Source organism: Coptis chinensis, chromosome 8 (assembly GCF_015680905.1).
Source record: "Coptis chinensis isolate HL-2020 chromosome 8, ASM1568090v1, whole genome shotgun sequence".
Taxonomy (NCBI): domain Eukaryota; kingdom Viridiplantae; phylum Streptophyta; class Magnoliopsida; order Ranunculales; family Ranunculaceae; genus Coptis; species Coptis chinensis.
This window is the reverse complement of record NC_141463.1, coordinates 68,814,704-68,822,436: the sequence shown is the minus strand read 5'-3', so window position 1 is coordinate 68,822,436 and position 7,733 is coordinate 68,814,704. Positions and strand designations below refer to the sequence as shown.

At 33.1% G+C, this 7,733-nt stretch overlaps 1 long non-coding RNA gene across 1 annotated transcript; it reads right to left on the bottom strand.

Moving 5' to 3' along the window:
* Window positions 1–532: 532 nt before the first annotated feature.
* Window positions 533–6,695, bottom strand: LOC147482657 (uncharacterized). The gene is made up of 2 exons (XR_015205358.1): window positions 6,421–6,695; window positions 533–1,057 (listed from the first exon to the last, which is right to left on the bottom strand). It is a non-coding gene; the product is annotated as an uncharacterized LOC147482657 (long non-coding RNA).
* Window positions 6,696–7,733: the final 1,038 nt, after the last annotated feature.

The following is a 7,733-nucleotide window of genomic DNA, read 5'->3' as shown; positions in this document are numbered from 1 at the left end:
GAAAGGTAGCAGCAGATGTTCTAGAAGTTTATGATGGGATGCTTATTTTTGCCTTTAAAGAAGCATTATATTATGAAATAGACAAAAGTTCGAATTTCATTGTAAGGATTCTTTCACTATGTCATAGAAGTTGATTTAAGACGACTCATATCTGTCGAGATTCCACTATTTAAACCGATTCATCGACCTATCTCATAGTCGTCGTAAAATTGCCCGTCGATTTTGTTACGGGCGGTTAGTTAGTAGCAGTCAAAGATTTAAAATAAAAGGACAGCTAACAACCATCGATTACTAAAATTTGTGGACGGTTAAGGGCTATCCTTTGAGGGTCAAAACAACTGCTTCAAACTATCTACAATTGCGTCCTGCTCCATCTAAAAAATGAGAATTTCTATTATAGACGGTTCATATCAGTAGAGTATTGGGAAAGAAAATCCACGTGCAGCTTTAATAATATGATTTGATTTGATTTGCTAACCAAATAGTTTAAATTTAAACTGCACTGTAATTAAGAAACCATAAGAAACTGAAATAACAAAACTTCTTTATATTATTCCAAAATGTATACAGTAACACTGCAATACCATATACCATAAGCAGTTAACCACTTGAAGTCTGACAAGATACCAAAATATTTAAACTCTTGAATTGTTACAAGACAAGCACTCAACGGCTAGGTAGTAAACACTACCAAAACATCAAAATATATAACCTTTACTTGGATTTATAAGTTAAGGCATGCCAAGAGAAGATATATTTTTGTTGATTCACAACATATCTATAAGCTTCATTAGTGAAAAATCACGTAATTTTTTAGCGAAGTAATTATGTCACCAAGCACAATATCTCCAAATCTTCCATCTCCTTCGTACAATGGTGCAAAATCATCAATTATCTCATCGATTCGGACATTATACGAATTTGGAGGTGTCGTTAAATAGGTGCAGACTTCTCTAAGTGCAACCACAGTCTTTGTTATGAAACTCTTCAAATGACAAGTTGTAGATTGAGGTCGGATATCGCGTGAATCAGCACAAACTGGGGATTGTTGTATTTCCTAAATAAATAAGAAAAAACAACAGAATAAATATAGATGAAGAGACTTTAAAATAGCTTATTGAACACAAAAACCAAAAGCACCCACGTTTGTTGTTCCTAAAATCATATCCCTCGAAAAAATAAAATCAAACATATAGCAATACCTAAACAAAAAAAAATCAACATAGCTATAAGATGTGGACTAAAAAAAAGCTAGTACAAAACAACTTTTCATACCATAGATCTTATAACAATCAATATAAGTCTACTAAAAAAAAACTTAAATAGTACTTATTACGAAAACTATGACGGAGAACCTAGCTAATACTTAGCTTACAAAGCAATACTATATACATTCTACCAATAAGTCTCCAGTGACCAACCACTTACATGGTTTACTATATGTGAAGGCCTCTATTATTGGAACAAGGTCTTCTGTGACCTTTAGCGCACTCACAGTTATCCTATGTCCTAGCTGTTGTAAAAAGTTAAACATGCAATAACAATGTATGAAAAACTTAGATTGACAAAATAAATAGTCTAAGTTGCGCCTAATGCCCTAATTAATTACAGGTGTAAAAAAACACATACTGTATATATTATTATATAGTATCAAGCCATGCTTACTGTAGAAACCAAAGTACTTGTAATAGGCAATAATATATAACCACTGCACATATCAGTTAAGATTTAGATTTTGCAAACCACTATGAACAAGAAGAAAAAACCTCAATGAACAAATTAATAAATCAAAGAGGACATCAATGGGAAAAAATGTCTTGTGAGAACACACGAGATTTTACACAACAACAAGGTAATAGTTATAATAAAATAGAAAAGCAACAAGTAAAAACATTTATAGAAGTCAAGAATTAAGTGCAATGAAAATTCAACCCCTAAATAATAAATAACAAGGCACCAAAATGCACTGAAAAAGATTAAAACTAAAGTTTCCTTTCCTTTTCATTTGAATTGATAAAAGATGTATGAAAAGGCTCTCCTGAGTAAAACATGAGTACCTAAATTATAGCTACTCGCAACAAACAGAGAGCATGCAACAAATAGACCTAAGTACATAATCTGTTACCATCCTTGCATCGCACTGAAAGAACATGTCCGATACAGACCCTAGCACAGGTTCTTAGTGGCTTACGAAAAGCACTTCTCATCCCAGTCTGGGGTCTATCAGCTTCAACACACGAAAGCATCTTGTAAATCCTCAAAACATGGGGTGCACTTTGACTCTCAAATGAAAAACATCTTCCCCAGCAAATTTAGCCATATATTAGTTACAAGCAATACGAGCAGCCTCAAGAGCCTTAACATAGTTATACATATATATATTGAGCAATACGAGCAGTGTCAAGAGCCTCAAGCAATACTAACTACACATGTACTCTGTTCATAATCTTAGTCTAGACATAAATTAACAAATTATTACCTAAGATGCATTTCGAAGCCTTGAAGATTGTCTTTTAAGGTCTGCGACTTCATCCTTAAGTAGGGGTGCAAGTGGATATCCAAATAAGCAATACTAACTACACATGTACTCTGTTCATAATCTTAGCCTAGACATAAATTAACAAATTATTACCTAAGATGCATTTCGAAGCCTTGAAGATTGTCTTTTAAGGTCTGCGACTTCATCCTTAAGTAGGGGTGCAAGTGGATATCCAAATATTCGAATCCGATTCGAATTCGTATTTGAAAAATCGGATATTATCTGAAAATTTCGGATATCGAATTCGGATTCGGATAAATTTTTATGTCCGAACTGGTTTCAGATACGGATTCGGATATTATCATATCTGCATCCGAAAATATCCGATCAGATTTAAAAAATTAATAGTTATTATATATAATTTATTTATTATTGTATAAAATATTATATAAAACTATAAACTAATACTATAAAACTATAAGAACAAAATAATAATAATAAATGACAAATATATATATTTATAATAGTTTTTATAGTGGTAAAATGAATTATTTAAAGAAAATAAAATTTTAATTAATATTAATTTTCGGATCGGATATTTATCCGATATCCGATTCGAATATCCGAAATCGGATTCGGATAAATTTTTTAATATCTGTCGAACTCGGATTCGGATTTGGATTCGGATATTGGTATAAATTTTCAGATTCGGATACAGTCATATCCGAATCTGAACCTATCTGTTTGCACCCCTATCCTCAAGTATTTTGCGAGCCTTGTCTGCTTCATCAAGTCTCGCTGTGATCGCCTCATAACCTGACTTACTGCTTTCACATGCTCTCCTCTCGTTGAGCAATCTCCTTATAAGCAGCTGAAGCATGGTAAAGTCTTTGTGACACCACTACCTAGACCGCAAACATGGCCCCTTCTATCACGACCAATAACCTATTAAGCAAACAAAAGTTTAGCTAGAACTTTGAACAAAACCCATTAGCAAAACAAAAACAAGATGGGAAGAAGCATCACACCAAAGCAACGAGATCATTGTCAAGATCCCTTTCCACTATGTCAGGCTCTATGCCAACAAACCTGTTAATTTTCTCTTACAAAAGAAATCAAAGTCACCATTTCTTAAATACGTAATACGTAGTCCTGGTCATACAAACATAAGCAATAGCTATACAAATATGTCTCGTTTTCTCTTACAAGAGATTGCCTCATTTAAGTGTTGATGCAACTGCCATCTCTCTTCGTATGGGTGGCCACATATCCTTGTGTCCATGAAACCTTACTAGTCAGACTATCTTTTTTCTGTAACATATTAAACAAATATGTAGATAAAGACTAATAGTTGAGTGCATACGATAATTTTAAGGTATTAAATAGATGTTTACCAACTTGATAACCTGATAAAGGTTTTAGAGAAAGTGGTACTCAAATTCCTTTCTGCCTCCTTACAATCTAATAATCTGAGCCGTTAAAAAAAATTCAAAATTGACAATGATTTTTAACTAGGTTAGAGATTTCTAAATTAGATGAAGTTCTGTGTAGATACTATCTATGAATAGTAAATCATATCCACAAATTATTAGCCTTTAACTCATTTTGTAGAGAGATGTGGTATAAACTATGGTATAAAAAGTGCCGTAAACGGAACCTGCTCGACATATACACACACGGTTAGGCTATATTGACACCTTGAATTGACACCCTTACCAAAATGTACACTTCTACAATGAATTAATAGTTGATTTTTTGTGAAGATGACTCTCTTACTATGTGGATCATGTCTACAAAATTTCAATTCATTTCGATATCTCTAGTCTTGTCAAATTTATTTACAAAACTGAAAAAATATAGACCGTTAAAAAAATTGCAAACTTCAACACAAATTTTGACAAGGTTACACATTGAAATAAGCTAATTTTTTTTTGGAAATTATATCCATAGTGGGCAGATCATATCCATAGTAGGGAGATCATATCTACCAAAAATCGGCTATTAAATCATTGTGTTTAGTAGTAGTGTCAATTCAAGGTGTCATTTAGGGGTGTCAATATAGCATGACCGAAATATATATATATATATATATATATAATAGCCGATTTTTGGTAGGCTAGGGTGACATCCTAACTGTGACATTCTTATTGTACATCCTATCAAAAAGTGAATTTCAACGATAAATTAGTGTATGATTTTTTGTAGATATAATCTACTCTTCATGAATTATATATCTACAAAAAATTAGCTCAATTCGATATTTCTAGCCGAGTCAAACTTAAAATTATTTCTAGACCGTTAGATAAAATTGCAACTTAAACACTGGCAGATGACAAAGTTCCACACATTGGATTGAGCTAATTTTTGTAGAGATATAATCCATGAAGAGTATATTATATCTACAAAAAATCATACACTAATTCATTATATAGTTTGAGATTTGGTTGTACATACACTCTCCTTTCACTTATTTAGTGGGTTGTTGGGTAGTTCTTATTTGATAGATACGTGGTTTTTATGCCCTTACAGATTCTGCAGGATAGCGTTGGTTCAGTGAACGGAGATGCAACTAGAGTCCATGAATATTAACTTGATATATATTCTTATTTTATATATATATATATATATATATATATATATATATATATAAAATAAGAATCTCCGTTCACTCAACCAACGCTATCCAGCAGAATCTGTAAGGGCATAAAAACCACGCGCCTATCAAATAAGAACTACCCAACAACCCACTAAATAAGTGAAAGGAGAGTATGTACAACCAAATCTCAAACTAAAAATTAATAAAATAAAATAAAATAAGATATAGCGCATTAAAGCAAACTCCAAGGGAGAACCAAGCTAAGGAACATTCCTATTACAAAGCAAATACATCTAAGACGACAATACCATCAATAGCCTTCTAATTATATAACATATAAACTTATCCAACCTCTAAAGATATATCCCCAAATATTAAAACACTCATAGTCCAACACTAATATAAGTCAATAGACACCCTAAATGGTCAATTACGCTCCAAGGAGTCAATACATTCAATATAGTTCTATACACTCCAAATGAGTCAATACACTCAATAGAACTTCATACGCTCCACAAGAGTCAACACGCTCAATAGAGCTCCGTACGCTCTAGAAGAGTCGACACATTCAATAGAGCTCCATACCCTCCCGAGGAGTCAACACACTCAATAGAGGTCCGTACGCTCCAAAGGAGTCAATGCGCTCAATAGAGCTCTATACTCTCCAAAGGAGTCAACATGCTCAATAGAGCTCCATACGACGACACTAAAAACTTCAAAACCAACACAACCACCAAACTACAAAATTCCAATACTAACAGTACCAAGCCAATGATATATTCTAGAGTGCATAATTTGGTTACGACGTTTAATAATAACTACAACAGTAAACGTTGCAGAAGACAGAATTAGAGCTACTAAGCAAACTAAGGAAGTTTAAATGTCAACTCATTATGGATGTACAAACTTGTCCAAACATTCAACAAACCCAACAATAAAATTCAGCACCCACAACTCCATATTTGTTCGTCAAGTATGACGTTAACTTTGTGAGTACTGATCTCGCTATAAAGCACACAACAAGCATTTCAAATTTTAATTGAGCTATTATATTAAGCTTTATCCAAAAATAAAAGAGTGCATGTCCCATTTAGATTACTCACCACAAAGTTCACTTAAGAATGTACCTTCTCATAGTCCAAGTTTGCATCTCCATCAGCTCACAACACTCACATGATAAGTAATTAAACATTGATATAAAATTATTCAATTTCAATAGCAAAAAAGAATATAACTATAACCCATATGCATGCGAACAACTTCGGATTTCACATAATAGTATTTCTACTCAAACCAAATATTATCATTCACTTAGACTAGTAAGAAATAAGGTAGAATTACTTACCTCAAATTAAAAATGAAATATAGCTAGCTCCTTGTGTAATCTTCTCCAAACCCCAATTTTGCTATCCCTTGATTGTCGGTCCAACACATGTACACCCTAGGTCTCTCTCCCTTTTATTCTTTTCAATCTTAAGTTTTAGGGAAGGGAATGAAAAAATGGGTAGCTGTATTCATAGGTGGGCTCAATTAAGTAGGCCATTAAGGGTCAAGTTAGATATTGCAAAGCCTTGCTCAGAGTCAGGCCCATGATAAATGAGTTGGGTCATTTCACTAACAACCCACCTACCAAATATATACATAAATATGTAAGACTAGGCCGAATGGAGATCACGGTCAGATAAGTGATGTATAAGTGCAAGACACTTAGTGATATCATGTAAATAGCAACTTTCTTATTCTCTATGTCCAAGATCAATTAATGCCAAAGAAACCGTCATTTACAAGAGACAATAAAGTTTAAAGTTTATGAATACAAGTATTGATTGAAAACTAATGTAGAAATTAAGTTAATTACTTGAAAATATTGAGTTTGAAACTAATCCAACTCAAACTGAAACATATAGACATTCTAAATTAGTAGAGGTTGAATGATCCAAACAAGGACAAAAAATAGCTGACTCAAGAACCAAGCACCTGACGCTCTTAAAGACCAAAAAAATATAGTATGAAAAAAAGCGTCCAACTCATGGAAGTATGGAACTATATTTAATCATTCTCACAAAAAAAATTAGTTGAAATAGGTTCACTGCCAAGAGACAACAAAGTATTGAAAGAAGAGCAACAGTTATACTAGCAAGCATTAGTATGTGAGTGATGATGGAAACTGGAAAACCGTAGACTAAGACTATAATAGCTTGGCTCTGAGGCATAAAATTATTTTAATTATATTTGACTATGAAGCCATGCGCCCATGCCCATACCCATTCTTAATAACCCTCCCAACACCCAACACACCCACCTAAAATTCAATTGTAGAATAGCAAAGCAATCAATATTATTTACTAGTTGAGTCATGCAAACACAGGTTCTTAGACAAAATTCTTGTTACTATTTTGAGCAAGGGACAAAGAAACTGAAATGCACATGGCTAGTCACAAGGCCCAACATTAGTGTCATTACACTATGCATATGAAGCTTATGGTGTCGACACACCAATTTTCCAAGTTCCAAATATATGTGAGTTTTATTATAGTAATAAGACAGTCCCAATTCAACCACTAATGCATGACATAAAAAGTCTTATCGAAAAAATTATAAAAAATCATGATATAAAGAGGGCATCAGAAAACTCTTATGTAACATAAAAACTCATGA